The sequence below is a fragment of the Leucopleurus acutus genome (genome assembly GCF_964270905.1).
Source record: "Leucopleurus acutus genome assembly, chromosome: 9".
Taxonomy (NCBI): domain Eukaryota; kingdom Metazoa; phylum Chordata; class Mammalia; order Artiodactyla; family Delphinidae; genus Leucopleurus; species Leucopleurus acutus.
This window is the reverse complement of record NC_139144.1, coordinates 12264430-12289350: the sequence shown is the minus strand read 5'-3', so window position 1 is coordinate 12289350 and position 24921 is coordinate 12264430. Positions and strand designations below refer to the sequence as shown.

Here is a 24921-nt window from a genome sequence, read left to right as displayed (position 1 = left end):
TCCGGTTCCTTTTTCCTGCTGGGGCGATGTTCGCTCAGGGCGCGGACAGATGAAGTGAGTGACAGGCGCCGAGCAACTTCGGAAAAATGGGAGGGGCGGTGGGGAAGAATAAAGTGTCGAGAAACGGAGGCTGGGAGGCCTGGGGCCCCTCTGGTCAGTACCCAGCCCTCATTCGGAGTATAGGAGGCGACGCTTTGTCGTCAGTGCGTGCTTCCCACCACCTCCCACCCCCGCGCCTTACCCGCGGGCTTCTCATAGCCTCTAGAGAAGCCCCGGCTGTAGACTGCCCAGGGCTGGGCTGTGACACGCTGGGAAGGCCTCTCAGCGCAGGTGTGCGGAAATGTAGGCACAGATTGCCTAGATCTTGTAGTTTTTCCAAAAAAGAATCTAGGTTTCTGGAATTTTATGTGCAGTCTCTTGACTTTTAAATATTGACGTTTACTTGTAAAAGAAACTGCGGGGTAAGCCAAGCAAGATGTATCTGAGTTGTGTACGTGGACTTGATTTATCTTTCTTCCTGCACGCCTTTTTTTTCTTTTTCGGTACGTGGTTCTCTTACCGCTGTGGCCCCTCCCGCTGCGGAGCACAGGCTCCGGACGCGCAGGCCGAGCGGCCATGGCTCACGGGCCCAGCCGCTCCGCGGCATGTGGGATCCTCCCAGACTGGGGCACGAACCTGCGTCCCCTGCATCGGCAGGCGGACTCTCAACCACTGCGCCACCGGGGAAGCCCTGCACGACTTTTTATTTCCATGGAATTAAGAATTGCTTTGTATTTTTGGCTTAAGATTCCAGGGACCTGCCTGGCGGTTTATTTTTAATTTAGTTTTTAAAAATAAACTTATTGGGCTTCCCTTCTCTTATTTTCTGTTCTTTATCTTATTTCTTGATTTATGCCCTTGTTTGGGTGGAGCACATCCTTCAGCACCTCTGTGAGAAATGATGCAAAGGAGGTCAGTAAAGGCCTTGCAGGTCTGAAATGTCTTTATTATATCCTCCTGCTTGATTGATAGTGTGGCTGGGTGTTTTAGAAATCATTTCCTGATTTTGAAGCCTTGGTTACTCTGTGAGCCTCTAGCTTTCAAGCTTTTTGAGTTTATGTGGAGTCCAAAAATTGTACGTGAGGTGTTTTTTCGCCCGCCCTCCTTCCCTTCCTTCTTCCTTTTTCTTCCTGTTTCCTTCTCCTCTTCTCCATTCTTTTCCTTTTTTTTTTAATTTCTAAAGTATGGAATCTAAATCTAAATCAGTGAACAAAGGATGTTGCAGCCATCAAGCCACTACAGCTGCCCCTTGATGGTGAGCCCTGAGGGGACTCAGGATGGGAACGAACAGGATACTGGCCCCAGATAGCTGAGGTGCATATCAAAGGAATGATTTCAATGAGCCCAGACTAGCATCTTCGCATACATAAAAAGTGCTAAATTAATTAACTTGAGATGCCCGGTTTTCTTTAATTAACAGTAATCTTTTGTTGTTATGACCACCTGGTGTTTGTTACAAAACTATATATCCTGGTTCCTCTTCAATACCTCTTCGGAGCAGTCCCTCAGAGCAATCTGAGAGGCTGCCTCTCGGGTTTGAAATCCTCAGAAAGTCCACCAAATAAAACAATTCTCAACTTTTACGTTGTGCATTTTTTTCAGTTAACAGGAACCAGTCCAATGAGACCACATATTACATGACTTCATTTATATGCAATGTCCTGAAGAGGCAAGTCTGTAGACTTGAAAGTAGATGAATTGTTTTCAGGGGCTGGGGAGATGGGGGTGGTGGTGTAATGGGGAGTGACTAATGGGTATGGGATTTCTTTTTGGGGTGGTGAAAATGTTCTGGAATTATATAGTTGCACGATTAACTGAACGTATGATGAGCCGCTGAGTACACATTAAAGAGCGAATTTTATGTTAGGTGAATTATACCTCAATAAAGCTGTGATATTAAAAAGAAAAAGAAAGAACGGTGGGCTGAAAAGAAGGAACTCTAGCACATGAGTAGACCATATTGGCAGTGAACCTCGCCATCAGGCCATTTTCTTGGGTAGCTACTGCTGTCATCTTCTTAGGTCTTTCCTCTTGGGCTGGTGAGACTTTGCAGAGGCATTTCCAGAGCTGCCAACATTTTGGGAGCCTGGCTGAGGAGGACAGCTGGGCGGGTCAGGTTGTGTGGCCTCAGGTTTGAGCATGCGTATGTTTCCTTCATCATGGTTCCTGTTGCTACGGAACAGACGCCGCCGCTTGCTTTATTGTGCTTGTGGATGTTTTGAGGATGGCTTGTCTCTGCTGTACAATGACTGGGGCCTCCACTGGAACCACTCAAAGCTAGAGACAGTCTACCAAGAGCCCGCGTCTGCCAGTCTCTCTTGCTTAGCTCAGGGGTTCAACCGTGGGTGCTCCAGCAAACAAGGGAGACCCCGTTGCCTTTCATGACCAGCCTCAAGAAGCACGCAGGGTCTGCGTTCTCCATGGTGGAAGTGGCCACGGCCCCATCTAAACTCAAGAGGGGGTCTCTGACCTCAGTCTCAAGGGGAGGAGTGCTCAAGGATTTGAGGCTGCATTTCGAACTGCCACAGTCACTCAGATTTTAGCAAGGTAAGCCCACTCTCCCAGAGGGTTGAGGCAATTCATTCCAGATGCCCTCCACTACCCTCTCTGGAGAGAAATTCTGGCCTTTTTTTGGTGGGGAGAGGTGTTGGAGAAAGGTAGTTACTCAGTTCTGTGGGTTTATTTATTTGGCTGCATCGGGTCTTAGTTGCAGCACATGGTGGGATCTTCGTTGTCGTGTGAGGGATCTTTTTTTTTAGTTGCGGCATGCAGGATCCTTTAGTTGCGGCATGCAGGATCTAGTTCCCTGACCAGGGATGGAACCCGGGCCCCCTACATTGGGTGCGCAGAGTCTTAACCACTCTGCCACCAGGGATATCCCCTTATTTCCTTCCTGATTCTACTTGCTAGCACCCTCTACCTTCCTCCTGATCCCAGAACTGCCTTATTGGTGACTTTGAGGGATGGAATGGCCTGGGGTGGGGATCTGACCTGAATGCCCTCCTCGGACTGCAAGGTCCTCGATGAGGAACAAGCCATGGGTCCACCTGGCAGGACATCAGAGCTGTAGGAGATGCGTTTGTCTCCTTCCCAGAGGGAGGGTGGAAAGGAGAGCCGGGATACCTCAGAGCCTTTCTCATCCAACACACCTGCTGACAGATGAAAACTGAGGTGCAGAGAGGTGTGGGGACTCGCCAACACCTGTTCCCATTCCAGTTGGAATCAGGGCCAGATGAGCTGACAGATGACTGTGAGGAGGTTAGGGTACCAATTTGGTCCTACTGCCTGCCCACCCTGTAACCTGGGCCGGGTACTGAACCTGCCTGGCTCAGTCTCCAGGTCTGTCAAAGTGCTACTTGAGGATGTGTGGTCAGGATGCAGGGATACAGGCCTCTGTCGGGAGCCCTCCAGATAAGCCCCCCACGTGGTTACCCTCCCTCCCTTCCCTCTGCCTCCTTCCAGGCTGAGCCTCGCACTCTTGCTACCACCCTCTGCCAACAGCATCTTCTCTCCTGAAATTGTGCCTCAACTAGATGAGCAGCCATCCTGGTGTGCCCACCGTGGTCCTGGTTTTAGCACAGAAAGTCCCCATCAAGGGAAATCCCCCAGTCCCAGGCCAGCCAGGGTGGTTGATCACTCTGTCCTCAACCTGCCCACTCTCTTCCCCAGGTGTACTCAAACCACAACCTGCCAGATGCCCTGGTGCGCAGAAGAGCCCCGACACAGCACGTCTGAGGCTGCCAGTCCTGACGGGCCCGCCGGCCGGGTTGGCCCTCCACTGGTGTCTGGAAACGTGACCGCTAAACAGTCCCCTACACTGACGACAACTTTCCCGCTATGGTAAGAGTAGCCCCCTGCACCCAAACTGGACAAGTAGTGCGCTGTGCTGACGCCTGCTTTCCCTCGGAGAGTCTGGAATTTTGGTACACGCTGGGCAGAGGGTGCTTACGAGACCAGGCCCTGATAAAACCCCTGGATGCTGGGTCTCTAACGAGCTTGCTTGGTAGACGCTTCATGCCAGTGGTCCCAGCTTGTTGCCAGGGAATTCAGTGCCTCCAGGGTGACTCTAAGGGGAGAGGTCTGGAAGTTCATGACTGGTCTCCTCCAGAGTTCACCCCATGTGCCTTTTTCCCTTTGCAGGTTTTGCTCTGTCTCCTTAGTTAGAATAAATCTTAGCCATGAGTGTGACTGAGTCCTTTTGGAGAATCACAGAACCTGGGGGGTAGCCTTGGGGACCCTGGACAAACCTGGCCAAGGGCTTTCCTCTCAGGAGAAGACTTTCCCTCAGGGCCTGGTAGCATTGTTGCGTCTCCAGACCCCCGAGTAAGAGGAGGAATCAGACCTGGTGGCTGTCCCAAAGTCAGCCTGGCCCCAGCTCTTGCTGGGCACATGAACATGTCCTTTCTGCCCTTCTCTGTGTACAGGAAACTGAGGCCCAGGGAGGGCAGGACAGCCCATGGGCACATGGAGAGTGAACATCCAGGTCTCCTGCAGCCGCCCAGACCTCCCCATGCCTCTCCGTCCTGGCCAGGGGCTCGCTCCCAGCTGGGTAGGGTGCTGGGCCTTCTGCCCTCCCGAATCCTGAACACGGCCGGCTTCCAGGGGCCCACAGCCCATGGAATTACTCTTCCAGCCTTCCCCCTGGCCCTTCCTTCCATTATGTCCATCCTTCTACCTTTCCATCCATCCCCCTTGCCCATCACTCCACCCTGCCCAGCCTTCCACCTTGTCCACCAGCAAGTCTTGCGGAGCCCTCCTGGTGCGGGGTGGAGAAGTGCACAGTATAGTGTATGGAGTGGGGCCTGGGGGTGGCAGCCTGTGGGCCAGGCACTGAGCCGTACTGATGGGGCCCTTCTTCCAGCCTCTCCTGCCTTCCACCTGGGCTCCTGCTCTGGGGTCTGTAGGAACTGAGTACCTGTGCTGCAGGGGGCGGCCTCTCTCTAGATAGAGCTATGGTGGGGCTAGGGGATCAGCCTAGTAGGGTGCTGGGAGCTCTGGGGTGGGCTGCTGTGAGCAAGCATTGAGAGGTGGTGCAGTGGGGAGAGAACCCCCTTCACAGCCCCTGGGTCTCTCTGGGATGGATGTCCAGCCCCTGAAAGTGACTATTAAAATATAGCGTGTTAATAGAAAATCTGAGATGACTGCCAGTGAAGATAGTTTATCATTCACAGTTCCCAGGAGAAGGAGGCACATCCCTCCACGAAGAGCCACAAGGGGAAGCACAGGGTCAGCCAGGAGGTGGGGAGGTGGCGGGGCAGGAGTGGGGAGAAACTAGGTTGCTTTACTGTGGTTTCCTTGGAAGGAGCTGGAGAGGAAGGATGAACAGGCTTATTAGGACCGGCTAGTGTGAATAATGTCAGTGGGCTCTGGGGTGGCGGGTCTCCCCCTAGTGGTGTGGTCCCTGGCCTTGCACTGGGAGAGTGACCAGGAGTATGAGACCCCCTAGACGAGGCGGTGGGGGTGTGGTCTCCGGATTGTTTACTTTACACCCCCAAGGAGGGGTGTGGGGGGCAGGAGGCTGAGCAAGGTGAGTCAGGCATATCATCGAGGTGTCCAGGGTATGCATGTAGGACAGATGTTAGAGCATCAAGTTTACAGAAGCTGGACACGTGGTTAATGCAGAGACTGGGGCGTGATGAGCATTCTCTGCAGGGGAGGAGTCCTCAGCATGGCGGGGGGAGGGGGGAGGCTGGTGAGCCCCCCCACCCCGTTCCTTCTAAGCTCAAGTCAGGGTGGGCTCAGGGCCCGCCGGGGATCTTTCCTGGGTCTGGGCCCCGGCAGGAGCGGCAGCCCCGTCGAGGGGCTCAGCTCCATCTCAGACTCACCTCTCTCCGCAGAAGCTCTTCTGGCACCTGCCCAGCACAGGCAGGGCTGTGGGAGGGTGTGCCCACTGTCCTCCAGCCTCCAGGCTTCCTGGAGGTACAATAGCACCGCACTGTGAGTCCCTTTGCATGGTAGGTGTGGCTCCCTCAGGACCTGTAGCCCCATCTTTCTCACACCCTGGAACGGCCCTTTACCTGCCCAGTGTCCAGGCCTCCCTCCCGTGCGTCCTCCTGCAGCCTCTCCTCTCTGGCGCTGCACTGTGCTCCCAGCTGTGCATTACCCAACTCAGGACCTTCCAACGTGGCCGCCCACACACCCCTCCCACCAGCTGGCCCCCAACATGCCCCAGTCCTGGAAGGCCAGCCTTCTTTCCCTTTTTACTTTTTACCTCCCCTGGGAGCAGCTAGAAATGCAGAATTCCAGACCTCCAGAATTGGAATCTGCATTTTGGCAAGATTCCTGGAGATTGGGGGGCACCTTGAAATCAGGAAGCCCTGCAGCCTCACCCAGCAGTCCTTGATTTCCTGGAGCTGCTGAAGACAGCGTGTGGGCCCCACCTGCCTTTCTGACCCAGTGGGTCTGGGTGGAGCCGTCTGACACCACCAGGTGACGCTGCTGCCGATGTGGGCCGAACGTTGGGAACTGCCCTAAGCTGCACTTTGAGCCACCTGAGGTGGCAAATTGGCCTGGGTGTAGGTGTTTAAAGAACTGAAAGTTGCTCACATGGACTGTAGGTGTCGAAAACCGGGCTGCACATAAAAACTGAATCTGGTCCTTGTCCCTGGCACACAGCTTCAAAGACTCTTGCAAATTCCTGAGTGATAGGAATTTCCTTACAATTTCCTTTTGTTATTTGTAATGAGCCCCTTTCCCATACCCAAGTTTATGCTAATGAGGTGACTCTAGGTGTGGAGGGTGCTACCGTATGATTAGAGGGCTGGGGATTGAGTTAATCACCGATTGCTGATGATTTCCTTGTAATGCTTTTCCTTGTAATTTCCTTGTAATGCAAGATCTTTAGTTGCGGCATGCAGGCTCTTTAGCTGCGGCATGTGAGCTCTTAATTGCGGCATGCAGGATCTAGTTCCCTGACCAGGGATCGAACCTGGTCCCCCTGTATTGGGAGCATAGAGTCTTAACCACTGGACCACAAGGGAAGTTCCTCATAATGCTTATTCAAGAACCCACAAGAAAGCCTTTGGACACAGAAACTCAGGGATCTTCTGGGCTGGTGATGGTTAATGGGCTGGGAGGGTGGCATACCCTGAGCCCACGGGGACAGAGGTTCCTGTATCCCCCTCCCACGCCCTCACCCTATGTGTCTCTTCATCTGGCTCTTCCTGGTCTGTATCCTCTATAGTAGAACTATAACATAAGTATTGTGCTTTCAGAGGTCTGCGGGTCGGTTCTACCAAGCTATTGAATCTGTGGGGGTTATGGGAACCCCTGAATTTTAGCCTCAGGGCAGTGGTCCCCAACCTTTTTGGCACCAGGGACCAGTTTCGTGGAAGACAATTTTTCCACAGACCACGGTTGTGGGGATGGTTCAGGTAGTAATTCAAGCGATGGGGAGCGATGGGGGAGTGATGGGGAGTGATGGGGAAGTGATGGGGAGGGATGGGGAGTGATGGGGAGTGACGGGGAAGTGATGGGGAGTGATGGGGAGCGATGGGGAGTGATGGGGAAGTGATGGGGAGCGATGGGGGAGGGATGGGGAGTGATGGGGAGCGATGGGGGAGCGATGGGGAGCGATGGGGGAGTGATGGGGAGCGATGGGGGAGTGATGGGGAACGATGGGGAGCGATGGGGAGCGATGGGGAGCGATGGGGGAGCGATGGAGAGTGATGGGGGAGCGATGGGGAGCGATGGGGAGCGATGGGGAGCGATGGGAGCAGCAGATGAAGCTTCGCTCTCTTGCCTGCCACTCACCTCCTGCTGTGCCGCATGGTTCCTAACAGGCTGCAAACTGTACCAGTCTGTGGCCCAGGGTTTGGGGACCCCTGCCTTATGGGATTGAGCCCTTGATTGTGGGGCCTGACTTGAACTCTGGGTAGTTTTTTGTTTTTTTTTTTTTGGCTGCACTGCACTGCACAGCTTGTGGGAGCTGCACAGTTCCCCAACCAGGGACTGAAGCCGTGTCCTTGGCTGTGGAAGTGTGGAGCCCTAATCCCTGGACCAGAGGGACTTCCCTCTGGCTGGTTTTGTCAGAGCTGAAATGAATTATAAGACACTCACTGGGTGTGGGGTGGGGTATGCACACGTCACTGGAGGCTCTAAACCAGGCTGCCCGAGGAACAGCCTCTAACACCTTGCCCTCTGTGTGTCCCCGAAGCTGGTCAAGGCCAGTGAGGTCTGGCAGCCGCTGAGCCCCAAGCCCTCCCTGCAGCCTCTGCTCATGCTCCCGAGCCCCCATTCATCAGCACCTCTGACAGGGGTCAGACCCCAGGGGCCGGCACCGAGAGCCTGGTGGACAAGTCTCTCCCAGCCCAGAGACGCTACCATGGCCCCCAGCTCCCAGCGCCTGGCTCTTCCAGGAGCTTCCAGGCCTGCTGGGGAGCTCCTGGGGGCAAGGCCTGTGTGCTTCGCCCGCCCCCCGCCACCCCGGGCAGGTGCCAAGGACAGACAGACAGAGGACCGAGAGGCATGAAGCCAAGTGGTTTTTTTTTTTTGTTTGTTTGTTTGTTTTGCGGTACGCGGGCCTCTCACTGTTGTGGCCTCTCCCGTTGCGGAGCACAGGCTCCGGACACACAGGCCCAGCGGCCATGGCTCACGGGCCCAGCCGCTCCGCGGCATGTGGGATCTTCCCAGACTGGGGCACGAACCCGTGTCCCCTGCATCAGCAGGTGGACTCTCAACCACTGCGCCACCAGGGAAGCCCCGAGTGGGTTTTTATTAGCAGCAGGTAGGAGGCATCTTGGGCTGACTGGATCCAAGAGAGAAGATTCTGGCTGAGGGGACTTGGACCGGTCACTCCTGGCAGCCAGGGGCTCTCAGGGATGTCCCTCACTGGAGAGAGCCCTCTGCAGGGGACGCGGAGGCCTCAGAGGAGGTGGAGCCTGGTCACGGTGGAGGCAGGGGAGGGAGGGATGCTGTGTGTGGGCCAGTGAGCCCTCCACACTACTGTCTCGGGCCCTCACTATCGCCCGTGGGCAAGGAGGCAGGCGAGGACGCAGCTGGCAGGGACTGTTATCTGGGAACCATGTCTCTGGGCTCCTAACCCAGAGCTCCTCCCCAGATTAAGTGGCAAAGGCACAAGCATTGCAGGTGGGCCCGGCTGGACCAAGTCCCACCAAGCAAGTGTTCCTCTGAGCCTCCTTTGCTAGTCTGAGACCCACTCTCTAACCCAACGGCATCAAGTGCATGCAGAGGCCTGCAGCTGTTGCAGCCCTGGGTCACTGCTGCCTGAGCCCCCGTCCTCTCCTGTGTCTTACTGCCCTCAGGGACCTGCAGAGGCCCCAAGATCAGGGGAGGCAAAGGGAGAAGCCAAGTCCACCATCCCCAGGGCAGTGTCTCGGGAAGGTGTCTTGAGGGCGGGGTCTCTGGGATGCTTATCTGTGGCGGGGACCATACACCTCATGGCACACGACGAGCTGAAGCAGCACTTCTGGTTCTCCATACATTGGTCATCCCTGGAGCACTCGTTTCTCTCTAAGCAGAGCTTTGGGGCCAGCAGGGCCTGCACCCGGGGACAGCGGCCAGCCTTTGGAACAGGTACTAGGGGAGAGGCGGGCCAGGCCTTCATCGCCCGCTGGCTTGCTGGGGCTGCCCCACTGCTGGTCTCCGGCGGCCCCCAACCTTCACCCCACCTTGGTGGCCTGGAGCTTGAAGGCTGGGAGGGAGACAGCAGCCCTCGTGGATTGCTGAGCCAGGCACTGGTGATGTTGGGAGGAAGTAGGCGAGCCTCAGCTGGGCCTCCGGTGGGTCCAGCAGGTGAAGCGGTGTCATGACCGGGCTTTTATGGGGCCACTGGGGGGTTCACTGAGAGCGGAGTGTGGAGTGCCGGCTCAAGGGGACCCTTGACAAAGCTGGTCCCTCCCTCCCTCCAGATGGGGCTCCACTGGGGCGCAGGGACGGCGGCGTTACCTATGAGGGGGACCACGCAGGATCAGCAGCAGGGGCTCCTGGCGCAGCACCTGGTGCCTTGGGGACAGTTCTCATCGTTGCCACAGGAGATTGTGCAGGAATCCTCGGAGGAGGAGCTGAGCTCTGGGCACACGCCTGCCCTGCACACAGGATGGGCAGGTGGGTGGGGGGTGGCCGGATCCCGCCTCCCCTGGGGCGAGAAACAGGTGGGGCAAGGACAGAACCATGGGGAGGCGGGTCCCCAGCAGCCCAGCGCTCTGCTCTGCTTCTAGGAAAGAAAAAATCTGCCAGAAATGTGACACAGCTGACAAAAGTGTGAGTCAGCTGTAAAAATTAGGAAACAAGGCCTCAGGCGCACTGCAGGAGGTGGAGTTAAGACCCTGAGGGGCCAGGATAGGCTCCCCCCATGCCCAGTTAGCTGCCCAGTCACTTTTCACCCTGGGACAGTGGCCTGGGCCCTGTGGCTCTAGTCCCCCAGCACACGGGCATCTTTGGGCAGTACCCCACTCTTCTGCTGTCACTGACACACCCCGCCACAGGGTGTGCCTCCCCCCTTCTCTCCTCTTGTCCCAGTTACCAAACTGCCAGGTCCGGCAGTGTTTCAGGGGCGCACCTGGAGGGGAGGGAGTTCAGGATGACCCTCCTGGGCCTACCTGGCAAGGTGAGGGCCGGGGCCAGCCTGAGGGCAGCCTTCAGGGTGAGCAGGGCCAGGGCCAGGCTGGCAAGACAACGCATGGTGGCGGGTGGCAGGCAGGTAGCAGATGGTGGCTTGTGGCCCCAGGGCACCTTTAAAGGAGGCAGTGGGGAGAGGAGCATGGTGGGGAGGGCCGGCGGCTGGGGCTGCCCCAGGGGGACCGAGGGGCTTCCGGCTTGGATAGAGCCCAGAATGGGCAGCTGCTGCCTCGGGCCGCATTTGTAAACAAAAAAAGAATTCCTAATAAGGTGGACCATTTTTTTCCACTTTGAAAGTAATGTGTGTTTACTCTGAGAATTAAGAAAATGAAGGGCAGACGAAGGAAAAAATAGAATCCACAACGACACAACGTGGCGTTGTTTTCCGTGGTCGTGGGGGTGCCCTTCAGGGAGAGGGAGTCATGGGTCCAGTTCAGCACACGGTCCACAGGTAACGGAGAAGGAGGAGGAGCCCAGGCGCGGGGGTATCTGGGGGGGCGTTTTATTTCTCCCATGGTGTCTTTTTGTCTTTTCCTGAACATTCTACAGCAAGAACAGGCCGTCTTGAGTTTATGGCCTGCATGTTCTGTGCAGAGAATGTCGGGCATCCGAGAAAGGGAGGGGCAGGGGCAGTGTCAGGGCTGTTTCTGCACAGGGCGGACACTGGGAAGGCCTCTTCCCAGAAGGGCCCGCCTGTGCCCTGTGAGCGGGACCAACACCAAGGAGACGTGCCCCTCCTTCTCTGGGGAAACTTCCTTGATCCTGCTGCCCTGAGGGCCTGGACAGGGAAGGTGGCCCCGGGGTGACCACGTGTGCTGATGGTCAGTGCCCACCCCTGGTCCAGGCCATACTCTGCCTGGCCTGTGGCCTCTTGACCTTTGACACAGAGCCCCTCAGTGCTTCCCTGGGTACTCGCACTTCCAGATGTTTTAGCCCGGAACACCCTGCCACTATGACAGGCAGCTCAGGTCCCCCTGGCTCTCCCTGACTCCGGGCCCCATGTAGCACCGTCTCAGTCCCTAGGACCCCTCAGCAGAGTTCTCGGACCTCAGCCCAGGTCCCTCCCGGGGTGGCCAGTGCCGGCTTTCAGGGATGGGGGTCTGGAGTCCTGGCCAATGGCGACTTGCTACCTGCTGGTGCCTCTTTACACTGGCAGCTCACAAGATGCTCCCCCTTTGGCTGTTTCCCCTCCTGCAGTCTGAGAAGAATGCAGTGCACAGGTCAGAGCGGGGTACTGAGGTTCAGAGAAGTGAGGGGTGGCCAGGCCACGGTCACTCACCAGCTGGCCCTGCTGACCTTTCTCTCCCTTTTCTCTGTCCCTCCCCCTACACCACGGCCGGGAGGACTCAGGGTCCTCCTGGCTCAGATGCTGGGTCTGAGGCCAGGCTGACCACACCAGGAACTCAGGCCACGGGGCCGTGGCCTCATACTGAGTCGCCAGCCTCTGGCTCCCTGGGACACAGCCCTTGGGTTATGGGACCTGTGGTCATAGGGTCACAGGGCCTTGTCCCTTCCTCCTTGACCATAGGGCTGGCTACATACTTTGTGGGGTGCCTTGTTCAACAAGTGGGAAGAAAGTGTTGGTAAAGATACTAAATACAAAGGTTTTTCTCTTTTCCACGTCTCTCGTTTTTAAAAATGGTGTTTTTTTAAAAATGTCACTCTAGCTAAATTAAAATTAAATGTTTCTATTATTAGTGTGAATATTACCATTCATCTTTTTTTTTTTTTTTTTTCTTGGTACGCGGGCCTCTCACTGTTGTGGCCTCTCCCGTTGTGGAGCAAAGGCTCTGGACGCGCAGGCTCAGCGGCCGTGGCTCACGGGCCCAGCCGCTCCGTGGCATGTGGGATCTTCCTGGACCGGGGCATGAACCTGTGTCACCTGCATCAGCAGGCGGACTCTCAACCACTGCGCCACCAGGGAGGCCCACCATTCATCTTTATATTGTGCAATGCCAGTTTAAATGAGAACACGAGAGCATTTGACTCTTATGTGGAATCACCAAAATCGTACTTTACTTCCCTGGTTGGGATGGGCACATGTATTTCATTCTGCACAAAACTTACAAGGTACTTTCTCTTCACTTTTTTTCCTTTTATTTTCAGATTCACTCTTTTTTTTAAAAGATAAATTTATTTACTTTTGGCTGCATTGAGTCTTCGTTGCTGCGCATAGGCTTTCTCTAGTTGTGGCGAGCGGGGGCTACTCTTCATTGCAGTGCGCGGGCTTCTCATTGTGGTGGCTTCTCTTGTTGCGGAGCATGGGCTCTAGGCGCACGGGCTTCAGTAGTTGTGGCATGTGGGCTCAGTAGTTGTGGCTCGCAGGCTGTAGAGCGGAGGCTCAGTAGTTGTGGCACGTGGGCTTAGTTGCTCAGCGGTATGTGCGATCTTCCCGGACGAGGGCTTGAACCTGTGTCCCCTGCATTGGCAGGCAGATTCTTAACTGCTGCGCCACCAGGGAAGTCCCCATGCTGGTCTTTCTGGCCAGCTGAGCTTTCGCACATTAGCATGATCCTATCACTCACCATCCCTCCCCCCAGCCACCCCTGCCATCTGAAATTCTTCCTATACAACCTGGGGGGTGAAGTCCAAACACAGGGTGTGGCATGAATGCCCTTCCCATGAAGTGGTCAAGCGGGAGGGTTTGAATCCATGCCTGGGTGGGTCCAGCCCTGGCTCTGCTAGTTCTGTGACCTTGAACTATTTAGTGTTTCTCACCTGTGCATGGGGTGAGGCTGTTGCCTAGGGAACCCAGGTGTTGCAAAAGCATTTGGCACCTGGGGCATAGCACGTTAGCGGACATTCCTGTCCTTGACATTCTCTGATCTCTGTGATTTAGGTTGAGACTTTTGGGGCGGTGAGGGCCGTTAGCAGATTACATCTCAGAATGTATTTTGTTATGATCAACACAAGGGCATTGGCTAACGTTGAAGTCTTGCCTAAGATTTGAAGGCTCAAGATTTAAGGCCCCTGGGTAAACCCCTCGTGGAAGGAGTCTGTCCTTGGGAATCGGGCTCTGGTCTCATTTGCTGTGTGACCTCAGGTCGTTTCCCTTCACGTGCCCCTCAGTTCTCCCACCTATGAAACGGAGGCAACGACAGCATCTTTCATAATGGGTAGGCGTGAGGGTTACATGAGGTGGTAAATTAGTAAAGGTGCCTCTTATCTAGAAAGCTTTCTACAGATTTCAACTGAGGTTATTTAGAAGATAATTTCAAAGTTTTTAAATTAGAAAAATAATTGATACACATTGCAGAAAACTTGCACAATTCAGAAAAGCATAAAGAAGAAAAAGAAAATCACACGTGATCTGTGTCCTGGAGCTACCTTGTTAATGTCTTCATTCACCTTCATCTGGCTTTTTCCTATGTAAGCACATGTGTATCTGTCACATCCCACCATATATACACAGACTGTTCCCCCCAGGCAATCTCGTGTCACTGGGGCTGTGCTGCAGGTGTGGTACAGTCACATTTTACTCAGAGCACTCCCATGCCTTCAAGACTTATGGAAAGCATGGTGGTCAGTGGTGGGGAACCAGGTCACTTCCCTGGCAGGCCACCACCATTAACCCATTTCCTCAGCTTCTAAGAGAACCCTTCACACAGCCATGAGACTGGGACTGCACTTTTCATCTGGAGGGGGAGTGGAGGCCAGCTCTAATTGCTGGGTGCTGGGGAGGCCAGGCCAGGGGGGATGCAGGCCCGGTGGGCTTGGGGGGAAGGGGAGGGGCAAGAGGTGTTGGCAGGCCAGGCCTTCAGGCAGGTTCTCGGCCCCGAGGGCTAGACGGAGAACCAGGAGTTTCCAGGAATGATGTTCCCTGGGCTCACCAGCCCCGGGGCAGGGACGTGGGGTCCTCGGGCCCTGGGGGTGTTCACTGGCCCCTCTGGCCTGGCCTCAGCCCATCTTCTTCCAAGACCTGCAGGCCTTTTCTCTCTGCACAGCTCCTGTGTGTCAGGATGGATGGGGAAACTGAGGCTCAGCTGTGATCTCCCGGAGCATCAGTTACATGGTGAGCTAAGCGCATAGTGTCCCCACTGGTTCTGTGGAGTCAGCTGGGTTTGGGGTTTCCTCCAGACTCTCATGCCCAAGACCAGGTAGGGGAGGCCACGCCATTCACACATTTGCCCCTCTCTGTGGGGACCATCACAGCCCCTGGGTGGGAGTCCTGTCCTCATCGGATCTCTCACAGCTCATGAACTTTTCCACACCCTGATCTTACCAACTCAGTGCATGTAGCGGTTGCTTCTCCTGCCTCTTGCTCCTCTCCAGAAATTTCTTTCCTCCCCCAAGTTTCTCAAGGCTCTATCGGCACCTCTTGTTCAGGGCTCCTGGGTGTGGGGCTGTCGGGGAGCCCTGCCCCTTCCCTCATGATCCAACAGCACTGTGGTCCCCTCGGGCTCCCATGGGGTCTGCTGGGTTAGCGGGACATCCAGGGTGAAGGGTGTGCTGCAGGGGCTGCTGGGTGGTCCTGGTAGGAAGGCTTGGGTGGCTGCGCCCCACGGCATCACCCCTGTTCAGGGTCCCTACTCTTCATCCATTCATCCAGGCTGGTTGTCTGGCCAGGGACACCAGTGAATGCAGCCCTCTGGTCCCAGGTGTGCACTGGTGCAGGCATCTCACCGGCTGGGGACCTGGAGGCTGAGAGAGGCCGGAAGATGTGGACGGTCCAGGGGCCATGAGGGGTGGTGCTGCCAGGCACAAAGAAACGGGGTCTTCTAGGGCAGCGGTCCCCAACCTATTTGGCACCAGGGGCCAGTTTCGTGGAAGACAATTTTTCCACGGACGGGGGGCGGGGGGCAGTGGTGGGAGTGGTTCGGGCAGTAATGCCAGTGATGGTGAGCGGCAGATGAAGATTCCATCGCCCACCGCTCACCTTCTGCTGTGCGGCCCGCTTCCTAACAGGCTGCCGACCGGTACTGGTCTACGGCCCCGGCGTTGGGGGCCCCAGTTCTAGGGAAGTCTGATAACCACGTCACTCAAGTGGGAGGGAGCTGGGGAGGCTGCAGACCTGGACCACACAGGGCATGGAGCCAGGCCAGGTGTCAGGGTGGGTGGGCACGGCCAGTATGTTTCAGAAAGGCCCTCTGCTGGCTGACTGGGAGGTGGGACCGTGAGGGGCAGGGAGACCCCGGGAGAGCCCACTGCCTGTCCTGCTGATAAGGGTGAGGCCTGGGCAGAAGGAATGTGGGACCAGGGGCCTGGGTGTCCTGGAGCTGAGGAAGTGGGGGTCCAGCCCCGTGATCAGGGGGAGAGCAGGGTGGAGCCTCCCGCCTCGTGGTGTCTCCATAAACCCTTGAATCCAAGCCCAGTGGGCTTGTCCTGCCTCAGATGGAGCCTTGGGTAGAGAATTAGCACTAATGGGCTCACAATGGGAGGGCTTTTCAACAAGCCCAGCGAGCCAGAGGCACACCCTTCCTTCATGATGGGGGCCTGACAGCTCGGAGAGCGGAGCAAGGCTTGCCGGGACGACAGGGACCAAGGAGTGGATCTGTACAAGCCTGCAGGTCGCATCCCCAGGGCCAGGCCAGGGCCCACAGCACCACCCTGCCGGCTTAGAAAAGAGGCCAAAACTGTTTCCCACAATTCCTGCCCCTAGGAGTCAGAGGTCAGAGGCTCCCACTTTACTCAACAGACATGACAACCGTGCAGCCCTGTCACCTCCATGACATTTAAAATTTTATGTTTGTTCTCAACATTAAAGTAATTGGAGGGACTTCCCTGGTGGCGCAGTGGTTAAGAATCCGCCAGCCAATGCAGGTGCCACGGGTTTGAGCCGTGGTCCGGGAAGAGCCCACATGCCGCGGAGCAACTAAGCCCGTGTGCCACAACTACTGAGCCTGCACTCTAGAGCCTGCAGGCCACAACTACTGAGCCCACGTGCCACAACTACTGAAGCCCACGCGCCCTAGAGCCCGTGCTCCACAACAAGAGAAGCCACGACAATGAGAAGCCTGCGCACTGCAATGAAGAGTAGACCCCGCTCACCGCAACTGGAGAAAGCCCGCACGCAGCAATGAAGACCCAACGCAGTCAAAAAAAAAAAAAAAAAAGTAATTGGAGATTTTTCATAAAATCTAGCTTTCTTGTGTGGAAATAAACAAAACCAACCAGATGGGGAAGGCAGAGGTGTGTGTTCAGAGCTGGCTGTAGCGAGGGAGTTGCTCCCATCACTTGGTTTGGCAGAGACTCAAGGGCAGGCAGGGCAGTGGGACAGCTTCCTGGAGGAGAAGGAGGGCTCAGGGCTGCCCTGGTGGGGGCTGTGGGCCTGGGGAAGCTGGAGGTGCCCTCACTAGAAGGGGGGGGTCCCATGTGATTGGTTGGGGGAGCGTGTTTGGCTTTCTCTGGTTGGTCCTGAGTTGGAGGTAGGGACTGAAATTAGGGAAGCTGTCAGTTATCGACCAAATTCTGGCCTTTTGGGGCTGATTGTTACAGGGGTTATTGTTTAGCTTCCTGGATTGTCCCTAGAGACAGCAGGCTGGCTTCCTGGGCTGGCTGCTGCGGGCTGCGGGTCAGAAGTCTGTTTTCTATGTGGTTTGGGCGTCAGTCTCACTGGGTCCTCTTGAAGAATCAGAAGCCAGCCTTGCGCTTCTGTAATGGTGGAGAGGCAACTCAGATCCACTTCCCCTTCCCAAGGGCGACTCAGGAAGCCAAGCAATAGTGGTCAGAATTCTCACTGAAAGCATCAAAACCCACAGGATTGGAAGACAGGGACCCCAAGGTAAGCCTGGACAGCTGCCTTTGCGTTCCTGCTCTAGGAAGTGAGCCGTGAATGGGAGCTTTGCTTTGGCCATGTCCCTTTGTCATAGCTGATCCATGATGTGGGCTTTGTGGAAGGCCTCCGGGGACAGGGGACTCCGTTACCATTGATCCATGAGCGCAAGCAGTGCAGTGGAGAATACAGGCACGGGGCCAGACTGGCGCTAGTTCGGGCCTGTCCAGTCTGGGAGAAGGGGACTGAGGCCAAGAGTGGGAGTGTCTGGGCTTCCCTGGTGGCGCAGTGGTTGGGAGTCCGCCTGCTGATGCAGGGGACACGGGTTCGTGCCCCAGTCCGGGAAGATCCCACATGCCGCGGAGTGGCTGGGCCCGTGAGCCATGGCCGCTGAGCCTGTGCGTCCGGAGCCTGTGCTCCACAATGGGAGAGGCCACAGCAGTGAGAAGCCCGCGTACCGCAAAAAAAAAAAAAAAAAAAAAGAGTGGGGAGTGTCTGGAGGGGCTGGAACGGTGGGAACATGGGGACTGAGGGGACAGCAGCAGAGACAGAGACCCCACGTCTCGATGGTCCAGGAAAAGGGCTTTGCACGTTTGTCCAAGTGTGATGGGAATAAATGAAGGGCCTGAGCAGAGGAGGGTCTGGTGCGTGTTTAGAGAGACCTCTTGGGCTGCTGTGTGGAGAACAGAGTGAGGGGTGGGCAGGGTGAGGGGGGAGACCAGGTGGCTTCTACAGCAGCAGGGGTGAGGCGGGGTGCTGTGCGGTGAGGGGCATCCATGCACTTTGGAGGCAGACCCACTGGGACCCGGACATACAGCAAGCCAGAGGCCAGAAGTGTCCGGAACATCAGGGGAACTGTCAGCTTATGGGAAATGCATGGGGTTTGCAGGGAAGGAGTGCAGGGAGGGGTTCCTGGCTGAGCCCCAAGACACCACATTTGGGAACTGGTTGGGGAGAAGGATGCAGAACTCCAGGTGGAAGAGGGATGGGCGGAATGGAAGCACCAAGAGCAGCACCTTCCAGGGGAGGGGACTCCCCCTAGGTGTCCCGTCTGAGCCTCCTTGTGAGGACAAGGAAAAAAGTCCTGAACAGAAAACAAACCTCGCCGGGTAGCAACAAATGATCAGGAGCTGAGTTAGGTGAAAGAAGGACCCCAAGAAGGCTCAGCAGAGCCGTAAGCGGCCTTTGCCCTGCCAGCCGAACTTGATATTGAACACAGCCAGCAGGAGACAAAACCCAGGATGTGCCCAAGATGGGGCTCTAAGGACTCAAAGATCTAGAAATCAAACTCTCGCACCCACAGAACACGGCAAGGAAAACCATCTCAAACTGTGGCCCAGAACAGAGTAGAGAATATACCTCCTGAGGATTCACACCAAACACGTGCAGCACAGAGCAGCCTGCAGGGGAGCTCGGCGCTCTGCAGACGCAGGGGTGGCTGATGCCCTTTACGAAGTAAAACCCGGAGAAGAGAAACACTGTGGAGACCGTCGTGTGGCGTCCCGAGGTTCCTCTCTGGAAGGGTGTTTGTGGGGCAGGGCTCTCCCCACTCCTGGTAGCCGCTGCTGGTCTCTGGCACACAAGGGTGGTGATGGTAGGGCCCGCCAGCAGGCCTTTTCGATCTGGAGATTTCTGTCTTAGCAGTAGGCTCCAAGGATGGACGTCCGTGCCTGGGTCCCTCTGCAGCACGGGGAGGGAGATGGGAGAGCGGGGGCAGGGGTCCCAGGTGGCCCCCGGCCAGCCCACCTAGTGCTTAATCTTGTCCAAGTGGGTTTCTGACTCTGGTGGTTAAACAAGGCTATGAATGGATCAGGTGTGGAACAACACCTGGGCTCAAGCTCTTCTTGTGGTGACAATGGCTGTTGTCTTTTTTAAAAAATTTATTTATTTTATTTATTTACTTTTGGCTGTGTTGGGTCTTTGTTGCTGCGTGTGGACTTTCTCTAGTTGCGGCGAGCAGGGGCTACTCTTCGTTGCGGTGCGTGGGCTTCTCATTGCCGTGGCTTCTCTTGTAGAGCACGGGCTGTAGGCACATGGACTTCAGTAGTTGTGGTGCACAGGCTTAGTTGCTCCGGGGCATGTGGGATCTTCCCGGACCAGGGCTCAAACCCGTGGCCCCTGCATCGGCAGGCGGACTCTCAACCACTGCGCCACCAGGGAAGGCCTGGAGGCTTTTTGATTACTGTTTCAGTCTCTGTATTAGTGATTGGTATATTCAGATTTTTAAAATTTCTTCCTGATTCAGTCTTGGAAGTTTGTATGATTTTAAAAATTTGTCCATTTCTTCTAGGTTGTTCAACTTGTTGGTGTGTAGCTGTTCATAATATTCTCTTATAGTCCTTGTATTCCTGTGGTATCTGTCTTTTTTCCCCCTCTTTGTTTCTGATTTTATTTATCAAGGCCTTCTCTCTTTTTTCCTTAGTGAGTCTAGCTAATAGTTTGTCAATTTTGTTTGTCTTTGCAAAGAAGCAGCTCTTAGTTTCTTTGATCTTTTCTGTTGTCTTTTTAGTCTCTATTTATTTTTGCTCCGGTCTTTATTATTTCAGTCTTTATATTAACTTTGGGCTTCATTTGTTCTTTTTCTAGTTCCTTTAGGTATAAAGTTAGATTGTTTACTTGAGATTTTTCCTGTTTCTTGAGTTGACCTGTATTGCTATGAACTTCTCTCTTAGTACCACTTTTGCAGCATCACATGTTGGTATGTAGTATATTTATTTTTATTTGTCTTCTGGTAATTTGTGATTTCTCCTTTGATTTCTTTGTTGACCCAGGAGTTGTTCAGTAGCATGTTGTTCAGTCTCCACATATTTGTGATTTTCCCCACTTTCTTCTTGTAGTTGACATCTAGTTTCATTCCATTGTGATCAGAAAATATGTTTAATATGATTTCAATCTTAAATTTATTGAGACTTCTTTTGTGTCTCAACATATGGTTTATCCTTGAGAAAGTTCCAAGTGCACTTGAGAAGAATGTGTATTGTGCTGCGTTTGGATAGAATGTTCTTTATAAATCTATCAAATCCATCTGGTCTAATGTTTCACTTAAGGGTGTTGTTTCCTTGTTGAGTTTCTGTCTGGATGATCTTTCCACTGATGTTGGGGTGTTAAACTCCTCTACTATTATTGTGTTACAGTCAATTTCTCCGTTTAGAACTGTTAATAATTACTTTAAATATTTTGGTTTTCCTATGTCAGATGCATATATATCGATCATTGTTCTGTCTTCTTGACGAATGGTCTCCTTTATCAATACATAATGTCCATCTTTGTCTCCTGTTACCTTTTCTGGCTTGAAGTCATTTTGTCTGATATAAGTATGGCTACACCAGCTTAGTTTTGGCTGCCATTTGCTTGAAGCATCATTTTCCATCCCTTAACTTTGAGCCTGTGTTTGTCTCCAGAGCTGAGGTGAGTCTCTTGGAGGCAGCATATAGTTGGGTCTTATTTTTGAATCCAGCCACTCTGTGTCTTTTGATTGGTGAAGTCAATCCAGTTTCACTTAGGGTGATTATTGATAAATGAGGATTTAGTACTGTCATTTTATCTTGGTTTTCTGGTTTCTCTATACCTCCATTGTTTCTTTTTCCTTGTGTTTCTGTCTGCCATTTTGGTTTGGTGGTCTTCTTCTCAGTTTCCTTTTTTTGTTTTTTTTGTGTTTCATGTCTCTGCTCTGTGTTTATGTTTTCTTCATTACCCTGAGGTTTGTATAAAATGTCTCATAGATAAAATAGTCCTTTTTCTTTTTAAAAAGTCTTGTGTGCCTGCCAATGCAGGGAACAAGGGTTTGAGCCCTGGGCCGGGAAGATCCCACATGCTGCGGAGCAACTAAGCCCGTGCACCGTAACTAGTGAGCCTGCTCTCTGGAGCCCGTGAGCCACAACTACTGAAGCCCGTGTGCCACAACTACTGAGTCCTTGTGCCTAGAGCCCGTGCTCCACAACAAGAGAAGCCACCGTGATGAGAAGCCCATGCACTGCAACAAAGAGCAGCCCCCGCTCGCTGCAACTAGAGAAAGCCTGTGTGCAGCAATGAAGAATGAATGCAGCCAAAATAAATAAGTAAATAAATAAATTTATTAAAAAAAACTTGTGTAAATTATTATGGAAATACAGCATCAAAGCTAGCCTCCTAATCTCATCTCCCCCCCACCTTTTAAAATTGAAGTATAGTTGATTTACGTTTTGCTAGTTTCAGGTGTACAGCAAAGCGATTCAGTTACATATATTCCTTTTCAGATTCTTTTCCATTATAGGTTATTACAAGATATTGATTATAGTTCCCTGTGCTATACAGTAGGTCCTTGTTGTTTATCTATTTTATACGTAGTAGTGTGTATCTGTTAATCCCAAACTCCTAACTTATCCTCCCCTCCCCCCCTTTCCCCTTTGGTAACCAAAAGTTTGTTTTCTATGTCTGTGAGTCTAAAACAGTCCTTTTTCTGCTGATAGTATCTTATTTTCATTTACCTATATGAGTTTCATCCTTTTCTTCTTCCCCTTTTATGTTTTTGTTGTCTCAAATTATCCCTTTTTTTGTTGTAAGTTTGTTACTTATACCTGAAAATGAGATAGCTATAGCTGTTTTTCTGCTTTCCTTTTTTTTTTTTTTTTTTGCGGTACGCGGGCCTCTCACTGTTGTGGCCTCTCCCGTTGCGGAGCACAGGCTCCAGACGCGCAGGCTCAGCGGCCATGGCTCACGGGCCCAGCTGCTCCGCGGCACGTGGGATCCTCCCAGACCAGGGCACGAACCTGTGTCCCCTGCATCAGCAGGCAGACTCTCAACCACTCCGCCACCAGGGAAGCCCCTTGCTCAAAGTTTTGTGTATTTTTGCTGTTTTGTTTTTGGTAGAAGAGTTCCTTTCAGCATTTCTTGTAAAGCAGGTCTAGTGGTGATGAATTCCCTCACCTTTGTTTGTCTGGGAAAGTCTTTATTTCTCCTTCATTTCTGAATGACAGATTTGCTGTATAGGGTATTCCTTTTTTTAAAAAAATTAATTTATTTTATTTTTGTGTTGGGTCTTCACTGCTGCACGCGGGCTTTCTCTAGTTGCAGCGAGCGGGGGCTACACTTTGTTGCAGTGCGTGGGCTTCTCATTGCGGTGGCCTCTCTTGCTGCGGAGCACAGGCTTCAGGCATGTGGGCCTCAGTAGTTGTGGCTCGCGGGCTCCAGAGCGCAGGCTCAGCAGCTGTGGCACATGGGCTCAGTTGCTCTGCAGCATGTGGGATCTTCCCAGACCAGGGATCAAACCCCTGTGCCCTGCATTGGCAGGAGGATTCCCAACCACTGCGCCACCAGGGAAGTCCCTGTATAGAGTATTCTTGAGTGACAATTTTTATCTTTCAGTATTTTGAGAATGTCACTCCACTCCCTCTGGCCTGTAGGGTTTCTGCTGAGAAATCTGCTGATAGCCTAATTCGGGTTCCTTTGTAGATTACCATTTTTTCCCCGGCTGCCTTTAAATTCTTTCTTTTTCCTTGACTTTTGGCAATTTTAATATAATGTGTCTCAAAGAAAGTCTTCTTGCGTTGAGGTAATTAGGTGTTCTTGTAACTTCATGGACTTGTGTATCCAGTTCCTTCCCCAAATTTAGGAAGTGTTCAGCTATTATTTCTTTAAATAAGCTCCCTTCTCCCTCTCTTCTCCTTCTGGGATACCCATTATGCTAATATTGCCCTTCCTAAAAGATAGCTCTTGTAGTATTTCCTCATTTAAAGGAATATCTTATTTCTCTTTCCTCTTTTACTTGTATTATTGTTAGATTTCTATCTTATATCTTGGAGCTCACTAATTCTCTCTTCCATATGGTCTGCTCCATTTCCAGTGCTAATACTCTCTTCATCTCATTTCTTGAGGTCTTCAGCTCCAGAATTTCTCTTTGGTTCCTTTTGAGAGTTTCGGTCTTTTTGGTAAAGTGTACCTTCTGTTCATCGTTTTTATTCCTGAGCTCATTAAACTGCCTTTCTGACTTTTCTTGTATCTCTGAGTTTCTTTCTTTCTTTTTTTTTTTTTTGAGGTACACGGGCCTCTCACTGTTGTGGCCTCTCCCGTTGCGGAGCACAGGCTCTGGACGCGCAGGCTCAGCGGCCATGGCTCACGGGCCCAGCCGCTCCGCGGCACGTGGGATCCTCCCAGACCGGGGCTCGAACCCGTGTCCCCTGCATCGGCAGGCGGACTCTCAACCACTGCGCCACCAGGGAAGCCCTCTCTGAGTTTCTTGATGACAGCTATCTGAATTCTCTATCAGATCACAATATTTCATGACTTTAAGTTTGGTGTCTGGAGAATTGTCATTTTCTTTTTGTGTAGTGTTACTGTGGTTCTTCGTGTTGTTTGATGAACTGTGCTGGTGCGTTTGAGGCTGGACAGATTGGGAATTAGAGTCCTTTCTTTTATTTTCCAGTAGGTGGCGCTATCACACAAGTTTTTGGTTTCTCTTAGCTGCGCTGCCTCTGGTTCTATTTCAGTGCACTTTCCAGCTTCGTCGTCTTTGTAAAAAGTGTGGCTCTGTGCCTTCATTGTCATTTCTTGTGCCTCTGGGGTCATTGCTGCCTTGTTTCTGCCAGGGCTGCTGTCATCCCTGGGATGGTGGGCTCTTTCCTTATGTCTGGGATCCCCGGAGACACAGGCTCCCTGTGGAGGAGGGAAGACGAGGGGAGGGGAGCCAGGGTCCACCTCTCCTGTGTCTGGTGCTGTAAGGTTCCCGGGCTCCACCACTGCAGATGGGGGCGTGTCGTGGGTGCCTCAGTGGCTGGGAGGATGGTCCCCCAGCCCTCACTGCCACTGCTGCCCAGTTACCTGTGGCCACAGGTGCCGGTGCAGCTGGGACGCCTGAGTCGTATGTGCCCCTTCTTCTGCTGCTCCTGGGTTCTCTGAAGCTGTGGGCTCAGCTGCCGTGGTCAGAGGGCTGGGACTGCAGGCAGGCACCCATTCCACTGTTCCCACGGTTCTGTCTTCTCTATTTCAGTTCACCCACCTTTAGATGTACTGATGTGTGGACATTCCCCGTCCTGTTGTGTTGGGCAGAGGAGGCTTTGCTGAGCTGTGGATGTCTTACCGGGTATAGATCGAAGGGGAAGGACAAGGGTAGTTTTCCACTCCACCATGTTTCTGAGGTCACTCTTTAACTTTAAAAGACAGTTCTACAATTACCGAGTGGTAGCATGATCATAACAAATTAATTAAAAACAATTTGGCATCTTCCACGTTCTATTATTTTACATGAATCTCATCTAAAAAATTAAAAAGCAGTTTGCACAGCCAAAGTGTAACCGGAAGAGCCAAATTTGACATGTTGGATCTGTTCCTTTTACTTTAACCTTCGCTTTCCGCTGCTTTTGTTCACTAAAAGGATACTGTCTCTACACAATGGCCTGCCTCTGGGAACCCCGCCCCTCTGCCTGAATGTTAAACCAAAGTGCCTTTGTTCAGGCAAACATCCGGACCCTGTCCACCTGTGGATGGCTGCAAGAAAGAAGAAATTAACACCTCCCCTCCCCAAGGCTGGTCATTCCAGGTGATATCTGCAAAACTTATGGCCTTTTTACTTTACTTCCTCATCTCCTCCCCCTCTGTGCTATAAAAGAAACTGGCAT

General features: G+C 53.2%; 1 long non-coding RNA gene across 1 annotated transcript; it reads left to right on the top strand.

Moving 5' to 3' along the window:
• The first annotated feature begins 24 nt into the window (after nucleotides 1-24).
• LOC309966118 lies at nucleotides 25-24921 on the top strand. The gene is made up of 4 exons (XR_014326432.1): nucleotides 25-54; nucleotides 3709-3879; nucleotides 24294-24412; nucleotides 24678-24921. It is a non-coding gene; the product is annotated as an uncharacterized lncRNA (long non-coding RNA).